Consider the following 23,789-nt stretch of genomic DNA (forward strand, 5'->3'; position numbering starts at 1 on the left):
TTAAACAAGATGGACGTAATTGATATTTATAGGCATTCCATTCTTAAACAACAGAATACACATTTTTCTCAAGAGCTCATGGAACATTCTCCAGGATAGATCATATCTTGGGTCAGAAATCAAGCCTTGGTAAATTTAAGAAAATTGAAATTGTATCAAGTATCTTTTCCGAACACAACGCTATGAAACTAGATATCAATTAGAGGAAAATATCTGTAAAAAATACAAACACATGGAGGCTAAACAATACACTACTTAATAACCAAGTGATCACTGAAGAACTCAAAGAGGAAATTAAATAATACCTAGAAAAAATAAAAATGGAGACACGACGACTCAAAACCTATGGGATGCAGCAAGAGCAGTTCTATGAGGGAAGTTTATAGCAATACAATCCTACCTTAAGAAACAGGAAACATCTTGAATAAACAACCTAACCTTTCATCTAAATCAATTAGAGAAAGAAGAACAAAAAACTCTAAAGTTAGCAGAAGGAAAGAAATCATAAATATCAGATCAGAAATAAATAAAAAATAAATGAAGGAAACGATAGCGAAGATTAATAAAACTAAAAGCTGGTTCTTTGAGAAGATAAACAAAATTGATAAACCATTAGCCAAACTCATCAAGGAAAAAGGGAGAAGACTCAAATCAATAGGATTAGAAATGAAAAAGGAGAAGTGACAACTGACACTGCAGAAATACAAAAGATCATGAGAGATTACTACAAGCAACTTTATGCCAATAAAATGGACAACCTGGAAGAAATGGACAAATTCTGAGAAATGTACAACTGCCAATACTGAGTCGGGAAGAAACAGAAAATCTGAACAGACCAATCACAGGCACTGAAATTGAAACTGTGATTAAAAATCTTCCAACAAACCAAAGCCCAGGAACAGATGGCTTCACAGGCGAATTCTACCAAACATTTAGAGAAGAGCTAACACCAATCCTTCTCAAACTCTTCCAAAATAGAGCAGAGGGAGGAACACTCCCAAACTCATTCTACGAGGGCACCATCACCCTGATACCAAAACCAGGCAAGGATGTCACAAAGAAAGAAAACTACAGGCCAATATCACTGATGAACATAGATGCAAAAATCCTCAAGAAAATACTAGCAAACAAAGTCCAACAGCACATTAAAAGGATCATACACCATGATCAAGTGGGGTTTATTCCAGGAATGCAAGGATTCTTCAATATATGCAAATCAATCAACATGATACACCATATTACCAAATTGAAGGAGAAAATCCATATGATCATCTGAATAGATGCAGAGAAAGCTTTTGACAAAATTCAACACCCATTTATGATAAAAATCTCTGCAGAAAGTAGGCATAGAGGGAACTTTTCTCAACATAAAAAAGGCCATATATGAAAAACCCACAGCCAACATCATCCTCAATGGTGAAAAACTGAAAGCATTTCCACTAAGATCAGGAACAAGACAAGGTTGGCCACTCTCACCACTCTGATTCAACATAGTTTTGGAAGTTTTAGCTACAGCAATCAGAGAAGAAAAGGAAATAAAAGGAATCCAAATTGGAAAAGAAGAAGTAAAGCTGTCACTGTTTGCAGATGACATGATACTATACATAAAGAATACTAAAGATGCTACCAGAAAGCTAATAGAGCTAATTAATGAATTTGGTAAAGTAGCAGGATACAAAATTAATGCACAGAAATCTCTGGCATTCCTATACAGTAAGGATGAAAACTTTGAAAATGAAACCAAGAAAACACTCCCATTTACCACTGCAACAAAAAGAATAAAATATCTAGGAATAAACCTACCTAAGGAGACAAAAGTCCTCTATGCAGAAAATTATAAGACACTGATGAAAGAAATTAAAAATGATACAAATAGATGGAGAGATATACCATGTTCCTGGATTGGAAGAATCAACATTGTGAAAATGACTCTACTACCCAAAGCAATCTACAGATTCAATGCAATCCCTATCAAACTACCACTGGCATTTTTCATAGAACTAGAACAAAAAGTTTCACAATTTGTATGGAAATGCAAAAGACCCCGAATAGCCAAAGCAATCTTGAGAGCGAAAAATGGAGCTGGAGGAATCACGCTCCCTGACCTCAAACTATACTACAAAGCTACAGTAATCAAGACAGTATGGTAGTGGCACAAAAACAGAAATGTAGATCAATGGAACAGGATAGAAAGCCCAGAGATAAACCCACGCACATATGGTCACCTTATCTTTGATAAAGGAGGCAGGAATATACAGTGGACAAAGGACAGCCTCTTCAATAATTGGTGCTGGGAAAACTGGACAGGTACATGTAAAAGTATGAGATTCAATCACTCCCTAACACCATACACAAAAATAAGCTCAAAATGGATTAAAGACCTAAATGTGGGTGTGGGGTTGAGCCAGTTGTGAGACCCAGAGCTGTGGACGGGCAGGTGGTCCAGTGAGCTGGTGACAGAGCGGCGGGCATTGGGTTCGTGAGCTGAGCGCTGGCCCCGTATCAAGTTGGGCCAAGCCGCGCTGCAGCCGCTGCCGCCACCACCCCCCACCCGCAGCCAGCGACCCGCCACGGGCGCACTCCCACTCTGCGCTGTCTCTGATGGCGCCCATCTCTGGGGCCATGGTGAAGCACGAGCAGATCCTGGTCCTCGACCCGCCCACAGACCTCAAATTTAAAGTAATACTGCAGCCTTTTGACTATTACCCCAATGAGAAGAGTAAACACAAGTTTATGGTACAGACCATCTTTGCTCCACCAAACATTCCAGATATGGAAGCCGTGTGGAAAGAGGCAAAACCCGATGAATTGATGGATTCTAAATTGAGATGTGTATTTGAAATGTCCAATGAAAATGATAAATTGAATGACATGGAACCCAGCAAAGTCGTTCCCCTGAACGCTGCAAAGCAGGACGGGCCCGTGTCAAAGCCACACAGTGTTTCCCTCAATGATACTGAGACGAGGAAGGTCACGGAAGAGTGCAAGAGGCTCCAGGGAGAGATGATGAAGCTATTGGAAGAAAACCGACACCTGAGAGATGAAGGCTTAAGGCTCATAATGGTGGCACATTCGGATAAACCTGGATACACCTCAGCTGCATTCTTCAGAGATAATGTCACCAGTCCTCTTCCTTCACTTCTTGTTGTAATTGCAGCCATTTTCATTGGATTCTTTCTAGGGAAATTCATCTTGTAGAGTGAAGCATGCAGAGTGCTATTTGTTCTTTTTTCTCTTGACCAGAAAAAGATTTGTTAACCTACCATCTCACTGGTAGTGTGGCCCACAGTGACCATTCTTGGTGTGTACAGTGTCATATAGGCCTCACCTGCAACAGTTTCATGGTTAGAAGCACAGTAAGAGCTGACTGTTGGGCTCCCGGACAGCGTGAACATCACCAGACCATCCCTAACAGGTGTCATTGCACATTCAGGCCTTTATGAAATTCATAAATAAAGAATTGTTCTTTCTTTGTGGTTTTAATAAGAGTTCAAGAATCGTTCAGAGTCTTGTAAATGTTATTTTAATAATCCCCTTAAATTTTATCTGTTGCTTTTACCTCTTGAAATACGATTTATTTAGATTACTAATCCCACTAACTCAGGAAATGTCAAGAGGTATTCTGTGGGGAAATGGTGTCTCTTACAGTGTAATTTTTCCCCTTTACCTTTGCTAATATCATGGCAGAATTTTTCTTATCCCTTGTGAGGCAGTTAACTGAGTTTTTCATCCTTCCAACCCTGTCCCATGGTATTTAACACAAAAATAAGAAAACTGTTAACAGATTCTTGCTCAGAAAAAAAAAAAACCTAAATGTAAGACCAGAAACTATCAAACTCTTAGAGGAAAACATAGGCAGAACACTCTATGACATAAATCACAGCAAGATCCTTTTTGACCCATCTCCTAGAGTAATGGAAATAAAAACAAAAATAAACAAATGGGACCTAATAAAACTTAAAAGCTTTTGTACAGCAAAGGAAACCATAAACAAGACCAAAAGACAACCCTAAGAATGGCAGAAAATATTTGCATATGAAGCAACTGACAAAGGATTAATCTCCAAAATTTATAAGCAGCTCATGCAGCTCAGTAGCAAAAAAAATAAACAACCCAATCCAAAAATGGGCAGAAGACCTAAATAGACATTTCTCCAAAGAAGATATGCACATTGCCAAAAAACACATGAAAGAATGCTCAACATCATTAACCATTAGAGAAATGCAAATCAAAACTACAATGAGATATCATCTCACATCAGTTAGAATGGCCATCATCAAAAATCTAGAAACAATAAATGCTGGAGAGGGTTTGGGGAAAAGGGAACACTCTTGCACTGCTGGTGGGAATGTGAATTGGTACAGCCACTATGGAGAACAGTATGGAGGTTCCTTAAAAAACTACAAATAGAACTACCATATGACCCAGCAATCCCACAACTGGGCATATACCCTGAGAAAACCAAAATTCAAAAAGAGTCATGTACCAAAATGTTCATTGCAGCTCTATTTACAATAGCCTGGAGATGAGCACAACCTAAGCGCCCATCATCGGATGAATGGATAAAGAAGATGTGGCACATATATACAATGGAATATTGCTCAGCCATAAAAAGAAACGAAATTGAGCTATTTGTAATGAGGTGGATAGACCTAGAGTCTGTCACTCAGTGAAGTAAGTCAGAAAGAGAAAGACAAATGCCATATGCTAACACATACATATGGAATTTAAGAAAAAAAATGTCATGAAGAACCTAGGGGTAAGACAGGAATAAAGACACAGACCTAATAGAGAATGTATTTGAGGATATGGGGAGGGGAAGGGTAAGCTGTGACAAAGCAAGAGAGAGGCATGGACATATATACACTACCAAACTTAAGGTAGATAGCTAGTGGGAAGCAGCCTCATCACACAGAGATATCAGCTCGGTGCTTTGCGACCGCCTGGAGGGGTGGGATAGGGAGGGTGGGAGGGAGGGAGATGCAAGAGGGAAGACATATGGGAACATATGTATATGTATAACTGATTCACTTTGTTATAAAGCAGAAACTAACACACCATCATAAAGCAATTATACTCCAATAAAGATGTAAAAAAAAGATAAAAAAGGGAATAAGGGAGTACACAGGGGATGATGGCGGAAGAGTAAGATGCGGAGATCACCTTCCTCCCCGCAGATGCACCAGAAATACATCTACACGTGGAACAACTCCTACAGAACACCTACTGAATGCTGGCAGAAGACCTCAGACCTCCCAAAAGGCAAGAAATTCCCCACGTACCTGGGTAGGGCAAAAGAAAAAAAAGAAAAAACAGAGACAAAAGAATAGGGATGGCACCTGCACCAGTGGGAGGGAGCTGTGAAGGAGGAAAGGTTTCCACACACTAGGAAGCCCCTTCGCGGGCAGAGGCTGCGGGAGGTGGAGGGGGGAGCTTCAGAGCCGCAGAGGAGAGCACAGCAACAGGGGTGCAGAGGGCAAAGTGGGGAGATTCCCGCACAGAGGATAGGTGCCGACCGGCACTCCCCAGCCCGAGAGGCTTGTCTGCTCACCTGCTGGGGTGGGCAGGGCTGTGAGCTGAGGCTCGGGCTTAGGTCGGAGCGCAGGGAGAGGACTGGGGTTGGCGGCTTGAACACAGCCTGAAGGGGTTAGTGCACCATGGCTACCCGGGAGGGAGTCTGGGGAAAAGACTGCAGCTGCCGAAGAGGCAAGAGACTTTTTCTTCCCTCTTTGTTTCCTGGTGCGCGAGGAGAGGGGTTTAAGAGGGCTGCTAAAAGGAACTCCAGAGACAGGAGTGAGCCTCGGATAAAAGTGTGATCCCCAGAGACAGGCGTGAGCTGCAGCTAAAAGCCTGGACCCCAGGGACAGGTGCGAGCCGCGGCTAAAAGCATGGACCCCAGAGAAGGGCGCAAGCTGCAGCTAAAAGCACGGACCCCAGAGACGGGTGGGAGACGCTAAGGCTGCTGCTGCCGCCACCAAGGGGCCTCTGTGCGAGCACAGGTCACTATCCACACCCCTCTTCCGGGGAGCCAGTGCAGCCCGCCACTGCCATGGTCCCGGGATCCAGGGACAACTTCCCTGGGAGAACGCACGGCGGGCCCCAGGGTGGTGCAACGTCATGCCGGCCTCTGCCGCCGCAGGCCCGCCCCGCACGCCATGCCCCTCCCTCCCCCTGGCCTGCGTGCGCCAGAGTCCCCGAATCAACGGCTCCTTTAACCCTGTCCTATCTGAGCAAAAAACAGACGTCCTCCAGCAACGTACAGGCAGAGGCAGGGCCAAATCCAAAGCTGAGCCCCTGAGAGCTGTGAGAACAAAGAAGAGAAAGGGAAATCTCTCCCAGCAGCCTCAGAAACAGCAGATTAAAGCTCCACAATCAATTTGATGTACCCTGCATCTGTGGAATACATGAATAGACAATGAATCATCTCAAATTGAGGAGGTGGACTTCAAGAGCAAGATCTAGGATTTTTTCCCCTTTTCCTCTTTTTGTGAATGTGTATGTGTATGCTTCTGTGTGAGATCTTGTCTGTATAGCTTTGCTTCCACCATTTCTCCTAGGGTTCTATCCATCCATTTTTTAAAAATTTTTTTCTTAATAAATAATTTTAATAATATAATAAATAATAAATCTATTATACTTTACCTTCTTTCTTCCTTTCTTTCTTCCTTTCTGTCTTTCTTTCTTTTTTCTTCCCTTCCTCCCTTCCTCCCTTCCTCCCTTCCTCCCTTCCTTCCTTCCTTCCTTCCTTCCTTCCTTCCTTCCCTCCCTCCTTTAGACAATGATCATCCCAAATTGAGGAGGTGGACTTTGAGAGCAAGATTTATGATTTTTTCCCCTTTACCACTTTTTGTGAGGGTATATGTGTATGCTTCTGTGTAAGATTTTGTCTGTATAGCTTTGCTCCCACCATTTGTCCTAAGATTCTATCCGCCCTCTTTTTGTTCTAAATAATTATTTTTTAATTCAATAATTTTATTATACTTTACTTTATTTTATTTTACTGTATCTTCTTTCTGTCTTTTTTCCTTCCTTCCCTCCTTCCTTCCTTCCTCCCCCCTGCCTCCCTCCCTCCTTTCTTTCCTTCTTTTCTTTCTTCCTTCCTTCCTTCATTCCTTCCTTCCTTCCTTCCTTCCTTCCTTCCCTCCTTTCTTTCTTTCTTCCTACGTCTACTAATTCTCTCTACTTTTTCTCCCTTTTATTCTGAGCCGTGTGGATGAAAGGCTCTTGGTGCTCCAGCCAGGAGTCAGGGCTCTGCCTCTGAGGTGGGAGAGCCAACTTCAGGACACTGGTCAACAAGAGACCTCCCAGCTCCACATAATATCAAATGGTGAAAATCGCCCAGAGACCTCCATCTTAACACCAGCACCCAGCTTCACTCAACGACTACCAAGCTACAGTGCTTCATAACCTATGCCAAACAACTAGCAAAACAGGAAAACAACCCCACCCATTAGCAGAGAGGCTGCCTAAAATCATAATAAGTCCACAGACACCCCAAAACACACCACCAGACGGGGACCTGCCCACTAGAGACACAAGATCCAGCCTCATCCACCACAACACAGGAACTAGTCCCCTCCACCAGGAAGCCTACACAACCCACTGAACAAACCTTAGCCACAGGAGACAGACTTCAAAAACAACGTGAACTACGAACCTGCAGCCTGCAAAAAGGAGACCCCAAACACAGTAAGATAAGCAAAATGAGAAGACAGAAAAACACACAGCAGATGAAGGAGCAAGATAAAAGTGCACCACACCTAACAAATGAAGTGAAAATAGGCAGTCTACCTGAAAAAGAACTCAGAAAAATGATAGTAAAGATGACCCAAAATCTTGGAAATAGAATGGACAAAATGCAAGAAACATTTAACAAGGACCTAAAAGAAACAAAGATGAAACAAACAATGATGAACAACACAATAAGTGAAATTAAAAATACTCTAGATGGGATCAATAGCAGAATAACTGAGGCAGAAGAACGGATAAGTGACCTGGAAGATAAAATAGTGGAAATAATTACTGCAAAGCAGAATAAAGAAAAAAGAATGAAAAGAACTGAGGACAGTCTCAGAGACCTCTGGGACAACATTAAACACACCAACATTCGAATTATAGGGGTTCCAGAAGAAAAAGAGAAAAAGAAAGGGACTGAGAAAGTATTTGAAGAGATTATAGTTGAAAACTTCCCTAATATGGCAAAGGAAATAGTTAATCAAGTCCAGAAAGCACAGAGAGTCCCATACAGGATAAATCCAAGGAGAAATATGCCAAGACACATATTAATCAAACTGTCCAAAATTAAATACAAAGAAAGCATATTAAAAGCAGCAAGGGAAAAACAACAAATAACACAGAAGGGTATCCCCATAAGGTTAACAGCTGATCTCTCAGCAGAAACTCTGCAAGACAGAAGGGAGTGGCAGGACATACTGAAAGTGATGAAGGAGAAAAACCTGAAACCAAGAATACTCTACCCAGCAAGGATCTCATTCAGATTTGATGGAGAAATTAAAACCTTTAAAGACAAGCAAAAGCTGAGAGAGTTCAGCACCACCAAACCACCTTTACAACAAATGCTAAAGGAAATTCTCTAGACAAAAAACACAAGAGAAGGAAAAGACCTATAATAATGAACCCAAAACAATTTAGAAAATGGGAATAGGAACATACATATCGATAATTACCTTAAATGTAAATGGACTAAATGCTCCCACCAAAAGACACAGATTGGCTGAATGGATACAAAAACAAGACCCTTATATATGCTGTCTACAAGAGGCCCACTTCAGACCTAGAGACACATACAGACTGAAAGTAAGGGGATGGAAAAAGATTTTCCATGCAAAGGGAAACCAGAAGAAAGCTGGAGTAGCAATTTTCATATCAGACAAAATAGACTTTAAAATAAAGACTATTAGAAGAGAGAAAGAGGGACACTACATAATGGTCAAGGGATCGGTCCAAGAAGAAGATATAACAATTGTAAATATTTATGCACCCAACATAGGAGCACCTCAATACATAAGGCAAAAACTAACAGCCATAAAACGGGAAATTGACAGTAACACATTCATAGTAGGGGACTTTAACACCCCACTTTCACCAATGGACAGATCATCCAAAATGAAAATAAATAAGGAAACACAAGCTTTAAATGATACATTGAACAAGATGGACTTAATTGATATTTGTAGGACACTCCATCCAAAAACAACAGAATACACATTTTTCTCAAGTGCTCATGGAACATTCTCCAGGATAGATCATATCCTGGGTCACTGATCAAGCCTTGGTAAATTTAAGAAAATTGAAATTGTATCAAGTATCTTTTCCGAACACAACGCCATGAGACTAGATATCAATTACAGGAAAAGATCTGTAAAAAATACAAACTCATGGAGACTAAACAATACACTACTTAATAATGAAGTGATCACTGAAGAAGTCAAAGAGGAAATTAAAAAATATCTAGAAACAAATGACAATGGAAACCTGACAACCCAAAACCTATGGGATGCAGCAAAAGCAGTTCTAAGAGGGAAGTTTATAGCAATACAAGCCCACCTTAAGAAGCAGGAAACATCTCGAATAAACAACCTAACCTTGCACCTCAAGCAATTAGAGAAAGAAGAACAAAAAAACTCCAATGTAGCAGAAGGAAAGAAATCATAAAAATCAGATCAGAAATAAATGAAAAAGAAATGAAGGAAACAATAGCAAAGATAAATAAAACCAAAAGCTGGTTCTTTGAGAAGATAAACAAAAAAGATAAAACATTAGCCAGACTCATCAAGAAAAAAGGGAGAAGACTCAAATCAATAGAATTAGAAATGAAAAAGGAGAATTAACAACTGACACTGCAGAAATAAAAAAGATCACGAGAGATTACTACAAGCAACTCTATGTCAATAAAATGGACAATCTGGAAGAAAACAACAAATTCTTAGAAATGCACAACCTGCCAAGACTGAATCAGAAAGAAATAGAAAATATGAACAGACCAATCACAAGCAATGAAATTGAAACTGTGATTAAAAATCTTCCAACAAACAAAAGCCCAAGACCAGATGGCTTCACAGGCAAATTCTATCAAACATTTAGAGAAGAGCTAACACCTATCCTTCTCAAACTCTTCCAAAATATAGCAGAGGGAGGAACACTCCCAAATTCCTTCTACGAGGCCACCATCACCTTGATACCAAAAACAGACAAGGATGTCACAAAGAAAGAAAACTACAGGCCAATATCACTGATGAACATAGATGCAAAAATCCTCAACAAGATACTAGCAAACAGAATCCAACAGCGCATTAAAAGGATTATACACCATGATCAAGTGGGGTTTATTCCAGGAATGCAAGGATTCTTCAATATATGCAAATCTATCAATGTGATAAACCATATTAACAAATTGAAGGAAAAAAACCATATGATCTTCTCAATAGATGCAGAGAAAGCTTTTGACAATATTCAACACCTATTTATGATAAAAACCCTGCGGAAAGTAGGCATAGAGGGAACTTTCCTCAACATAATAAAGGCCATATACGACAAGCCCACAGCCAACATCATCCTCAATGGAGAAAAACTGAAAGCATTTCCACTAAGATCAGGAACAAGACAAGGTTGGCCACTCTCACCACTCTTATTCAACATAGTTTTGGAAGTTTTAGCCATAGCAATCAGAGAAGAAAAGGAAATAAAAAGAATCCAAATTGGAAAAGAAGTAAAGCTGTCACTGTTTGCAGATGACATGATAGTATACATAGAGAATCCTAAAGATGCGACCAGAAAACTACTACAGCTAACCAATGAATTTGGTAAAGTAGCAGGAGAGAAAATTAATGCACAGAAATCGCTGGCATTCCTATACAATAATGATGAAAAAATCTGAAAGTGAAACCAAGGTAACACTCACATTTACCATTGCAACAAAAAGAATAAAATATCAAGGAATAAACCTACCTAAGGAGACAAAAGACCTGTATGCAGAAAATTATAAGACACTGATGAAAGAAATTAAAGATGATACAAATAGATGGAGAGATATACCATGTTCTTGGATTGGAAGAATCAACATTGTGAAAATGACTCTACTACCCAAAGCAATCTATAGATTCAATGCAATCCCTATCAAACTACCACTGGCATTTTTCACAGAACTAGAACAAAAAAATTCGCAATTTGTATGGAAACACAAAAGACCCCAATAGCCAAAGCAATCTTGAGAACGAAAAAAGGAGCTGGAGGAATCAGGCTCCCTGATTTCAGACTATACTACAAAGCTACAGTAATCAAGGCAGTATGGTACTGGCACAAAAACAAAAAGATAGATAAATGGAACAGGATAGAAAGCCCAGAGATAAACCCACGCACATATGGACACCTTATCTTTGATGAAGGTGGCAGGAAAGTACAGTGGAGAAAGGACAGCCTCTTCAATAATTGGTGCTGGGAAAACTGGACACATACATGTAAAAGTATGAGATTAGATCACTCCCTAACACCATACACAAAAATAAGCTCAAAATGGATTAATGACCTAAATGTAAGGCCAGAAACTCTTAGAGGAAAACATAGGCAGAACACTCTATGACATAAATCACAGCAAGATCCTTTCTGAACCACCTCCTAGAGTAATGGAAATAAAAACAAAAAGAAACAAATGGGGCCAAATGAAACTTCAAAGCTTTTGCACAGCAAAGGAAACCATAAACAAGACCAAAAGACAACCCTCAGAATGGGAGAAAATATTTGCAAATGAAGCAACTGACAAAGGATTAATCTCCAAAATTTACAAGCAGCTCCTGGAGCTCAATAACAAAAAAACGAACAACCCAATCCAAAAATGGGCAAAAGACCTAAATAGACATTTCTCCAAAGAAGATATACAGACTGCCAACAAACACATGAAAGAATGCTCAACATCATTAATCATTAGAGAAATGCAAATCAAAACTACAATGAGATATCATCTCACACCAGTCAGAATGGCCATCATCAAAAAATCTAGAAACAATAAATGCTGGAGAGGGTGTGGAGAAAAGGGAACACTCTTGCACTGCTGGTGGGAATGTGAATTGGTTCAGCCACTATGGAGAGCAATATGGAGGTTCCTTAGAAAACTACAAATAGAACTACCATATGACCCAGCAATCCCACTACTGGGCATATACCCTGAGAAAACCATAATTCAAAAAGAGTCATGTACCAAAATGTTCATTGCAGCTCTATTTACAATAGCCCGGAGATGGACACAACCTAGGCGCCCATCATCGGATGAATGGATAAAGAAGATGTGGCACATATATACAATGGAATATTACTCAGCCATAAAAAGAAACGACATTGAGCTATTTGTAATGAGGTGGATAGACCTAGAGTGTGTCATACAGAGTGAAGTAAGTCAGAAAGAGAAAGACAAATACCGTATGCTAACACATATATATGGAGTTTAAGAAAAAAAAACGTCATGAAGAACCTAGGGGCAAGACAGGAATAAAGACACAGACCTACTGGAGAACGGACTTGAGGATATGGGGAGGGGGAAGGGTGAGCTGTGACAGGGCGAGAGAGAGAGGCATGGGTATATATACACTACCAAACGTAATGTAGATAGCTAGTGGGAAGCAGCCGCATGGCACAGGGATATCGGCTCCGTGCTTTGTGACCGCCTGGAGGGGTGGGATAGGGAGGGTGGGAGGGAGGGAGACGCAAGAGGGAAGACATATGGGAACATATGTATATGTATAACTGATTCACTTTGTTATAAAGCAGAAACTAACACACCATTGTAAAGCAATTATACCCCAATAAAGATGTTAAAAAAAAGAATAAGGGGGGCAGATTATATGCTTTGAATATGGAGGAATGGTCCACAATCCAAGGAATGCAGGAGGCTTTTAGAAGATGGAAAGGACTAGGAAAGAGAGATGCAGCACCGCCAACAAATTTTATACTTCTGACCTCCAGAACTATTAAGATAATTCATTTGTTTTAAGCCACAGAGTTTGTACTAGTTTGTTACAACAACAATAGGAAATTAATATAAATTGTGATGCCTGGAAGTAGTGTGCTGCTGTAAGAAATACTTAAAAATTATGCAAGTCAAAACTTAAAAACAATTGTGGAAGTTGCTTTGTAATGGGCAGTGAGAAGATGCTGGAAAAATTTAGAGGAATGTGATAGATACAGCCTTGACTGCTTTGAACATACTGTTAGTAAAAATGTGCATAATAACAATTCCGCTAGTGAGGGCTCAGAAGGAAGTGAGGAGCATAGCAGAGAAAACGTATAGTGCCTTAGGGAACACTTAAATCATTATAACAGACTGTTGGTAGAAATATGGATACTAAAGGTGCTGCTGATGAAGACTCAAAAGGAAATAATGAACATGTTATTAGAAACTGGAGGAAAGGGGATCCTTGTTATATAGTGGCAGAAAGTGTATCTGAATTGTGTTATACAGTTAGGTGGGAAGCAGAACTTGTAAGCAATTAACTTGGTTATTTTGGTGAGATTTCCAAGCAAAGTAGTAAAGGTATTGAGTTGTTTCTTCTTGGTGCTTATAATAAAATGTGAGAGGAAAGAGATAAATTGATGAAAGAACTGTTGAGCAAAAAGGAACTAGGACTTCTCGAACTATATAATTTAGGAAATTCTCAGCCTATGCAGATTGCAAAAATTGCTAAAATTAGGAGATTCACTGTCAGGAAGGCATGCTCTGAAGAGAAATCCAAGGGTGTGGCTGGACAGCCTTTTGCTAGCGGTTCAGAACGATCAGGAGATCACAGTATTCAGTTATACAGGGGGATCTTTAAAGAGATTAGGTATGTGACGCATGGATCCCCTTATCTGTCTCAGTAGAAGCCAGAATTAGAGAGGGGATGTTTAAGGCAATTATTTAGGAATGACTTGTGGAGGATCCTCTTGCCTAATGGAATTAATCTTAGTGATATACCTGGGAGACCCACAGAATTTTGAGGATGTTATACCAATATAAACACTGCCAGCTTGGCCTAAAAGGAACAGAGAGAAGAGGAAATAAAAGAAGGCTGTCAGACCCCCACAATTCTACAAGCAGGAAACAGGCTGATAAAACTACTCAACTTCAAACACATGCTACTTTTCACAAAAAAGGGAGGATGATTCAGATGGTGGAGCTGCAAGCCCAAAGGATTGTTTTCTAGATTCACAGGTGAATAGGTAGTAAGGAATTTTACCCTACAATGAATTATAGCAAGAGTCTCATCCATACCTAACTTAGCTGATTTAGATGATGAGATTTGGGACTTTTGAGCAGATGATAATTAGATGAGATTTTGGACGTGGATTGATGCTATAATCGGTTGAGACTTTTGGAGAACTTGAAATAGGATGGATGTATTTTGCATGTGGGATAGATGTAAATCTTTTGGGGCCAGAGAGTTAACTGTGGTAGACAGAATAATGACCCTGAAGATGTCCATGTCCTAATCTCCCAAACCTGTAAACATGTTAAACTACAAGGCAAAAGTACATACAACTTTGTCAGTTATTTTGTAGGATTCAGTCAGCTTGGGTTTTTCTGATGTCTTCTCATGATTATATTTAGGTTAAACATTTTTAGGAAGAAGTGATGCTGTACCCCTCTCAGTGCATCATACTAGTGATACAAGATGTTGCTATATCTTATTACTGGTGATGCCAGACTTTTCCACCGTAAAGATATTATTTTCCCCTTATCATTAATAAATATCTTGTGGTAAGATATTTGAGGCTATGCAGACATCCTGATTTTCGCCATATTTTTTCACCCACTAATTTTAGTATTTGTTAATTCCTGCCTGCAAATTACTGTAGTAATTTTCTATTTTGCTCACTTCTTTTACATTTGTTAATTAAAATTCTACTGTAAGAAAGAGCTATTCCTTCTCCATTGTGTGTGTGCATTTGTTGGTTTATATCAGTCTGGAATCATAGATATTTATTTTATTCTATGGGTTATAATCCAATAATATCATTATTTAATTTGTTGCTCAAATGTTCCCATTTTGACCACTGGGATCAGTTTCATCTTGGCTCCCACGTTCTTTCATCACATTCCTATAATATTTTTTAGCCCTTCCTTACTTTTTGGCACCATAAGATATTCCAGTTTCATCTTGTATTTTCCCTGTCCCAGCCCTGGAATCAGCTATTTCTCCAAGAAGCCCTGGTTATTTTATAGGAGAATGGTATTTAGAAACCAAGGCCTGGGTGCTAAGTGTGCTCATTGTTACTAGAGTGGCACTGCTTCTAGGTATTCTATGGATACACAAACACATCTATATTTACTTCTGTATCTATCTGTATATTTTTAAAATATGAGTTCTAAAAATTTTACTGTTTCCATTCCAATCTAATACCACAGTGATCATTTTAGCCTTACTCCTTTGCTTATTTGTAATGTTCTTCTTCAATAGCAAGAAATCTAGTTTTAATTATTCAAAATATATTTACTTATTTATTTAATCCTACAATATAAGTATATTAATTTCAGGGTTGCTAACCCATACCCCTGTAAGCAATACATTTACCAAAGAGAGTATTGTTTGTATAAAGTTCTTTTTCAACTTTAGTCCTAAAATATACAGTAGAAATACTGTTTTCCAAAATTATTTTTGTTAATTCTTTTCTTCCTATCCTCTTCTATATGGCTATGTTCCTCATTTGTAATACAATTAGGTTCATTTTTTACTCTTTGTATTTCACTTTGGGTTCTTCCGTCAGGTTGATTTTACTTATATATTTATTTAGTTTTGAGAACATGAAACAATACTATGATTCTATAAGTCAGACCTATGACAAGAAAAAAAAGTATATTCAAAGAGTTGCTCCTCTCTCATCCCTGCTACACCACTGTCATTAACCCATCCTTACCAGTCCACACCTGCCAAACACCTATAGGTAACCAATTCATTAGGTTCTGGATTACCTGTCCTGTATATCTTTTTCACAATAAGCAGATCCATTTCTATTTCCTTATATCCCCTTCTTCCTTAGATAAGGGTAGCATAGTATAGATACACTTCTGCTCTCTGCCGTTTTAACTTGAGAGTATACAATAGAAAGCATTCCATATGAGATCTTCATTTAAAAAAATTTATAATATACTTTATTTGACCCAATATATCCAAAACATTATCATTCCCACATGTAATAAATATGAAAATTTTGAGTTGGTTTACACTTTCCAAATTTTTATTTTGAAATAAAATAGATTCACAGGAAATTGCAGAGATAGCACAGAGAGGTTGCACATACCTCTCACCCAGTTTCTCCCGAAAGGGGATATCTTACGTAACTATAGTTCAATATCTAAACTAGGAAAATAACATTAGTACAATGTATATGAACAGTGCTATGCCATTTTATCACACGTGTAGGTTCACGTAACCACCACTACAGTCAAGATACTATTCCACCATTCAAATTATCTCTCATGCTACCCCTTTATAGTCATACCCACCACCCTCCACCCCTATCATCACCTAAACACTTGCAACCACTAATCTGTTTAAAAAAAACAGATTAGTGTTTAAAATTACTATTTAAAAATCTCTGTAATTTTTTCATTTTGAGAATGTTATATGAATGGAATAAACAGTATGTAACTTTTTGAGATAGGCTTTTTCACTCAGTATAATACCCATGAGACCAATCCAAGTTGTGTGCATCAATAATTCATTCTTTTTTACTACTGAATAGTATTACACAATATGAGTTACTATAATTTGTTAACCATTCACCCACTGAAGGACATCTGGGCTGTATCCAGTTTTTGGCTATTACAAATAAAAATGCTATGTACATACCTGTACAGGTTTTGTGTGAACATGTTCTCATATCTCAGGGATAAATGCCCAGGAGTGTAAATGATAGGTTGTATAATAAGTACATAGTTACATTTTTTTTTCTTAAGAAACTGCCAAACTTTTCAAGAGTAACTGTATCATTTTATGTTCTTACCAGAAATGTAGGAGAGCTCCAATTTCTGTGTACCCTGGTCAGCATTTGGTGTTATCACTATTTTTTAATTGTTTTAATGGATATGCAGTGATATCTCATTGAGGCCTTAATTTGCATTTCCCTAATGGCCAGTGATCTTGGACATCTTTTCATGTGTTTATTTGTCATACATACATCCTTTTCATGTCTTTTGTTCATTTTATAATTGAATTGTCTGATTTTTTTACGGTTCAGTTTTGAGAGTTCTTTGTATATTCTAGATATGAGTCCCGTATCAGATACATAGTTTGCAAATATTTTCTCCATGTTGGTAGCTTGTTTCTTCATCTTTTTAATAGGGTCATTTACAGAGCAAATGTTTTTAATTTTGATGAAGTTCAATTTATTAATTTACTTCTTTAATGGTTTGTGCTTTGGGTGTAATGTCTAAAAACTGCTCAGTAAGGTTCTTCAGTAGGTCCACATATTTTCTCTTATGTTATCTTCTAAAAGTTTTATAGTTTACATTTATATGTATGATGATTTTATGTTAATTTTTGTATAAGATGTGAGGTTTAGGTCAATGTTCAATTTTGTTGCCTATAGACATGCAATTTCTCCACCATCATTTGTTGAAAAGATTATCCTTCCTCCCTTGAAATGCTTTTGTGCTTTTATCAAAAGCAATTTGGCCATACTTTGCAAGGCTATTTATAGACTATTCTCTTCCATTGATCTATGTGTCTATCCATCTGCCAGTATCACACTGTTTGACTACTGAAGCAATATAGTAAGCATTAACAATATCTCCCCATTTATTCTTCATTTTAAAAATTGTGTTAGCTCTTCTAGTTCTTTTGTGTATGTGTATGTATGTGTGTGTATTATACACACACACACACACAAATATATATATATATACATATATATGTGTATATATGTATATATACACCTACGTCAGTATAATCTTGTCCCTATCTACAAAAAATCTTGCTGGGGTTTTGATATTAATTATCTGAAGCTTATATATATATAGATTTGGAAAGAAATTACAATCTTTACTATGTTGAGTTTTCTACTCCATGAGTACAATATGTCTCTTAGTGTATATTTTCTTTGAGTTTTTAAAGCAGCATTCTGTAATTTTCAGCATATAAATCCTCTAAATGTTTTATTAGACATATACCTAAGCATTTCAGTTGTTTTGAGAGATTGTAGATGGTATTGTACTTTTAATTTCATTTTCCATACCTTCATTGCTAATATAAAATTGCAACTGATTTTTGAATGTTGGCCTTGTATTCTGTAATCTTGATAAACTCCCTTATTATTTCTGGAAATTTTTTTTTTTATATCCACCTTAGGATTTTCTATGCAGACGAACATGTCATCCGCAAATAGGGAAAGTTAGATTTCCTCCTATCGGAACTATATGTGTTTTATTTCCTTTTTTTAAAACTTTCTAAAGTTACTTTATTTTTTGATTAAAGTATATAGTTGATTTATTTATGTTGTGTTAGTTTCAGGCATATATCAAAGTGATTCAGTTTCATATATATATATATGAAGTAATATATATGAAATATATACATATATATATATATATATATATATATATATATATATACTCTTTTCAGATTCTTTTCCCTTATAGGTTACTACAAAATATTGAGTGTAGTTCTCTGTGCTATACAGTAGGTCCTTGTTATTTATCTTTTTATATATAGTAGTGTGTATATGTTAGTCCCAAACTCCTAATTTATCCCTCCCCCACCCTTTCCCCTAAATTCCATTACTATGTTGAATAGCAGTGGCAAGAGCAAGCATTCTTGTGTTATTCTCAATCTTAAAGGAAAAGCATTCAGCATTTAGCCATTAAGTATGATGTTAGCTACAGGGTATTTTTTTAAAGATGTTCTTTACCAAGCTGAGGTGATTATTCCCTATTCCTAGTTTGTTGAGTTTTGTTTATTTTTCTAAATGTGTGTTGATCTTTTCAAATACTTATTCTGCATAAATTGATAAGTTTATGTAATTTTGCTTCTTCAGCCTGTTAATATGGAAAAAAAATTTTTAACATCTTTATTGGAGTATAACTGCTTTACAATGGTGTGTTAGTTTCTGCTTTATAACAAAGTGAATCAGCTATACATATACATATATCCCCATATCTCTTGCCTCTTGCGTCTCCCTCCCTCTCACCCTCCCTATCCCACCCCTCTAGGTGGTCACAGAGCACCGCTGATCTCCCTGTGCTATGCAGCTGCTTTCCACTACCTATCTATTTTACATTTGGTAGTGTATACATGTCCATGCCACTCTCTCACTGATTTTAAAATCAACTGAACCACCTTGCATTCCAGGAATAAATCCCATCTGATCATGGTATATAGTGTTTTTTTTTTTTTAATTTTTCTGAATTCTATCCTCAAACTTTTTGTTAGTGATATTTGCACTTATATTTATGAGGGATATTGGTCTATAATTTTCTTTTTTTGTATTATCTTCTTTGCCTGGTTTTTGTGTCAGGCAATTACTGCCTTCATACAATGTGTTGGGAAGTGTTTTCTCCTATTCTGTTTTCTAGGAGAGATTTTATAAATTGATGTTAATTTTTCTTTAAACACTTGGTATAATTCTCCAGTAAAACTATCTGGGCCTAAACATTTCTTTTTTCAGAGAGTATTCAAATATGAATTCAATACCCTTAATAGTTTCAGGGCTATTCAAATGATCAATTTCATATTGGGTGAGTTTTAGTAGTTTGTACTTTTTAAGGAACTCATTCATTTCAACTAAGTTATCAAATTTATGCACATAGAATTGTTCATATTATTCCCTTATTATCCTTTCCAGATCCACATGATTAGTATGATATCCTCCATTTTGTTCCTGATATTGGTAATTTGTGTCTACTCTCTTCCTTTGCTTCGTTAGCCTTCTAAAAGATTGTTAATTTTATTGAGTTTTGGATACTGGTTCTCTGTAACCAACTCTTTCATTGATTTTCTCTTTTGTCTTTATGGTTTCAATTCCAGGGATTTTTATGTTATCTTCATTATTTATATTTATTATTTCCTTCTTTCTACTTGCTTTGGATTTATACTGCTCTTATTTTTCTAAGTTCCTGAAGTGACATTTTGGTATATCGACTTCAGACCTTTCCTCTTTTCTAAGGCAAGCATTCAATCCTACGAGTTTCCCTCTCAAACAAACTGATTTAGCTGTTTTCCATAAATTTTGATATATTTATACTGTCACTCAGTTCAATGTAATTTCTTATTTCTCATGAGACTCCTTATCTACTCACAGATTATTGAGAAGTGTGTTTAATATTTAAGTCTTTGGAGATTTTTCACATTGCCCTTCTTTTTTTCCAGCTTTATAAGTTATGATTGACAAATAACATTGTGTAAGTTTAAGGTGTACAGTGTGCTGATTTGATACATTTGTATACTGCAAATGATTACCCCCATAGCATTAGCTAGCACCTCTATCCCATCACATAGTTACCATTTCTTTTTTGTGGTTAGAACATATAAGATCCACTGTCTTAACAACTTTCCAGTATATAATAAAGTATTATTAGCTATAATCACCATACTGTACACTAGATCCCCAGAACGTATTAATCTTATAACAGGAAGTTTGTACCCCTTAACAGTATTTCCCCATTTCCCTTACCTCCCAGTTCCTGGTAATCACCACTCTACTCTCTATTTCTCTGAGTTTGGCTTTTTTAGATTCCACAAATAAGTGATATCATATGGTATTTGTTTTTCTCTGTCTTATTTATTTCACTTAGCATAATGCCCTGAAGGTCCACCCAGTTATTGCATAGCAGCAGAATATCCTTCTTTCTCATGGCTGAATATATATTTAATCTCACAACTTCTTCATTCACTCAGATTATGTAAAATCTCACAACTTCTTTATTCATTCATCTGTGATGGACACTTAGGTTGTTTTTATATCTTGGCTATTGTGAATTATGCTGCAATGAACATGCGGGTGTGGCTATCCCTTCAAAATCAGTTTTTATTTACTTTGGATATATACCCAGGAGTGAGATTGATAGATCATATGGTAGTTTTATTTTTAATTTTTTGATGAATCGCCATACTATTTTCCATAGTGGCTGAACCAATTTACACTCCCACTAACAGCGTACAAGGGTTCCCTTTTCTCCACACCTTTGCTAACACTTGTTATCTCTTGTCTTTTTGATAATAACCATTCTAACTGTTGTGAGGTGATATCTTATAGTAGTTTTGATCTGCATTTCACTGATGATTAGTGATGTTGAATATCTTTTCATGTACCTCTTGGCCAATTGTATATCTTTTTTGGAAAACTGTCTATTCAGTTCCTCTGCCCATTTTTCAATAGGGTTGTTTGTTTTTTTACTAATGAGTTGTATGAGTTCTTTATATATTTTGGTTAGGGACTCCCCTGGTGGTGCAGTAGTTAAGAATCCGTCTGCCAATGCAGGGCACAGTGGTTCAATCCCTGGTCCGAGAAGATCCCATATGCTGTGGAGCAACTAAGCCCGTGAGCCACAACTACTGAGCCTGCACTCTAGAGCCCGTGAGCCACAACTACTGAAGTCTGCATGCCTAGAGCCCGTGCTCCACAACAAGAGAAGCCACCGCAATGAGAAGCCCGCACACTGCAATGAAGTGTAGTCCCCCTTGCCACAACTAGAGAAAGCCCGTGCACAGCAACAAAGAGCCAATGCAGCCAAAAATAAATGAATAAATAAATTTATCAAACAAAACAAAACAAAGAAGAAAAAACCCACTGAACTGTACACTTATATATTTTGGTTATTAACCCCTTACCCAATATATGGTTTGCAAACAATCGCTCCTATTCCATATGTTGCCTTTTCATTTCATTGTCTATTTCTTTTGCTGTGCAGAAGCTTTTTAGTTTGATGTAGTTCCACTTAGTTTTTCTTTTGTTGCTTATGCTTTTGGTGTCATATACAGGAAATCACTACAAAGATCAATGTCAAAGAGTATTTTCCTTATGTTTTCTTCTAGGAGTTTTACAGTTTCAGATCTCATGTTTAAGTCTTTATTCCATTTTGAGTTAAGTGTAAGATAGGGTTCCAATTTCACTCTTCTGCATGTGGTAATCCAGTTTTTCAACACCATTTATGGAAGAAACTATCCTATCCCCAATGAGTATTCTTGTCAAGTACTAGTTGGCTATATGTGCATATGGGTATTTCTGGGCTCTTGATTCAGTTCCATTTGTCTATGTGTCTATTTTTAAGCCAGTAACATAGTTTTGATTACTATAGCTTTAAAATAGTATAGTTTGAAATTAAATAGTATGATGCCATCAGCTTTGCTCTTCTTTCTCAGGATTGAAAATGGATCCAGTAATTCCACTCCTGGGTATATATCCAAACAAAACAAAAAACACTAATTTGAAAAGATATACACATCCCAACGTTCATAGCAGAATTATTTACAATAGCCAAGATATGGAAGCAAAATAAGTGTCCATCAACAGAGGAAAGGATAAAGAAGATGTGATATATATACACATACACACACACAGACACACACACACACACACACACAACAGAATACTACTCAGCCATAAAAAGAATGAAATTTTGCCATTTGCAGCAACACAAATGGACTTGGAAGGTAGTATGCTGAGTGAAATAAGTCAGACAAAGAAAGACAAATACTGTATGCTATCACTTATATGTGGAATCCAAAAAATACAACAAACTAGCGAATATAACAGAAAAGAGGCAGACTCACAGATATAGAGAACAAACTAGTGGTAACCAGTGGGAGAGGGAAGGGGGAGGGGGAGGTGATTAAGATGTACAAACTATTATGTATAAGTTACAAAGACATATTGTACAGCACGGAATATAGCCAAGATTTTATCATAACTATAAATGGAGTATAGCTTTCTATAATTATGAACCACTATATTGTACATCTGTAGCTAATATAATATTGTACATCAACCATACTTCAATACAAATTAAATATAAAAAAATAATAATAATTAAAAAAAGAAAGTGAAACAGGCTTATTGCTGATATGGAGAAAGTTTTAATGGTTTAAGTAAAAGATCAAACCAGCCACAAAATTCCCTTTAGCCAAAGCCTAATCCAAAGCAAAGTCCAAACTCTTCAATTCTGAGAAGGCTAAGAGAGGTGAGGAAGCTCTAGAAGAAAAGTTTGAAGCTATCAGAGGTTGGTTTGTGAGGTTTAAGGAAAGGAACTGTTTCCATAACATAAAAGGGCAAGGTGAAACATCAAGTTTCGAGGGCTGATGTAGAAGCTGCAGTGAGTTATCCAGAAGATATAGCTGAGAGAATGAAGGTGGTTACACTAAACAACAGATTTTCAATATACACAAAACAGTCATGTTGGAAGATGATGCCATCTAGGACTTTCACAGCTAGAGAGGAGAAGTCAATGCCTGGCTTTGAAGCTTCAAAGGACAGGCCGAGTCTCTTGTTAGGGGTGAATGCAGCTGGTGACTTTAAGTTGAAGCCAATGTTCATTTACCATTCTGAAAATCCTAGGGCTCTTAAGAATTATGCTAAATCTACTCTCTGTTTACAACGTAGTTTACTGAATATTTTAAGCCTACTGTTGAGACCTACAGCTCAGAATAAAAGATTCCTTTCAAAATATGACTGCTCATTAACAATGCACCTGGTTACCCAAGAGCTCTGATGGAGATGTATAATGACATTAATGTTTTCATGCCTGCTAACACAACCTTCATTCTGAAGCCCATGGATTAAAGAGTAACTTCAACTTTCAAGTCTCATGA

General features: G+C 37.4%; 1 protein-coding gene and 1 pseudogene across 7 annotated transcripts in view; one reads left to right on the forward strand and one right to left on the reverse strand.

Moving 5' to 3' along the window:
* OPHN1 (oligophrenin 1) overlaps positions 1 to 23,789 on the reverse strand; it is a 615,628-nt gene that overhangs the window by 82,291 nt on the left and 509,548 nt on the right. The gene's annotated exons all lie outside the window — the stretch shown is intronic.
* LOC117310101 (vesicle-associated membrane protein-associated protein A pseudogene) lies at positions 2,602 to 3,237 on the forward strand (annotated as a pseudogene).

The sequence above is a fragment of the Tursiops truncatus genome, chromosome X (assembly GCF_011762595.2).
Source record: "Tursiops truncatus isolate mTurTru1 chromosome X, mTurTru1.mat.Y, whole genome shotgun sequence".
Lineage (NCBI taxonomy): Eukaryota > Metazoa > Chordata > Mammalia > Artiodactyla > Delphinidae > Tursiops > Tursiops truncatus.